The following is a 711-nucleotide window of genomic DNA, read 5'->3' on the forward strand; positions in this document are numbered from 1 at the left end:
TTCATACTATACATGGTTGAGTACATAGTGCATAATAGTGAGTGCATAGTGTATAGTGCGTCATTTGGGACGCAGCTATTGCCTTTAGTGAAATAGGTCACAGTCATCAACTTGCCGTAATACATTGACATGTATAATTAAAACACTTATAGAATACTATTATGAGTATAGTCTTCATATCATGTGAGTGTACACCATTCAGATGACTTGACAAAAAAAACACAAAAAAAAACAGAATTCGCCTTAAAATACAACATTACTTCATTTGACTTTCTAACAAATGTGTTTTGGTTGAATGTGCTTAAAGAGATAGTTCACCCAAAAAATGAATATAATCTGAGTTATAAAATGTCCTGGCTCTTCCAAGCTTTATAATGTTGGTGGAGATTTTGAAGCCCATAAAAGTGCATCCATCCATCATTAAAAAAGTACTTCACATGGCTCCGGGGGGTTGCGAGACTAGCATACTGTCACTGGAGTCACGCCTACGTCCTACATCATCAGCTGGAACGCCACTCTCTCGCGAACGTGCGCATGACAGCGGAATCTAGAGATTACAATTGATAACGTTTTAAATATGTATATTTTTCATTCACAAATGCATCGATTAACTTCGGAAGGCCTTTATTAACCCCCGGGAGCCGTGTGGAGCACTTTTTATGAAGAATGGATGCACTTTTTTGGGCTTCAAAATCTCAACCACCATTCACT

Source organism: Sinocyclocheilus grahami, unplaced genomic scaffold (genome assembly GCF_001515645.1).
Source record: "Sinocyclocheilus grahami isolate Dianchi unplaced genomic scaffold, SAMN03320097.WGS_v1.1 scaffold828.1, whole genome shotgun sequence".
NCBI classification, from domain to species: Eukaryota; Metazoa; Chordata; class Actinopteri; order Cypriniformes; family Cyprinidae; genus Sinocyclocheilus; species Sinocyclocheilus grahami.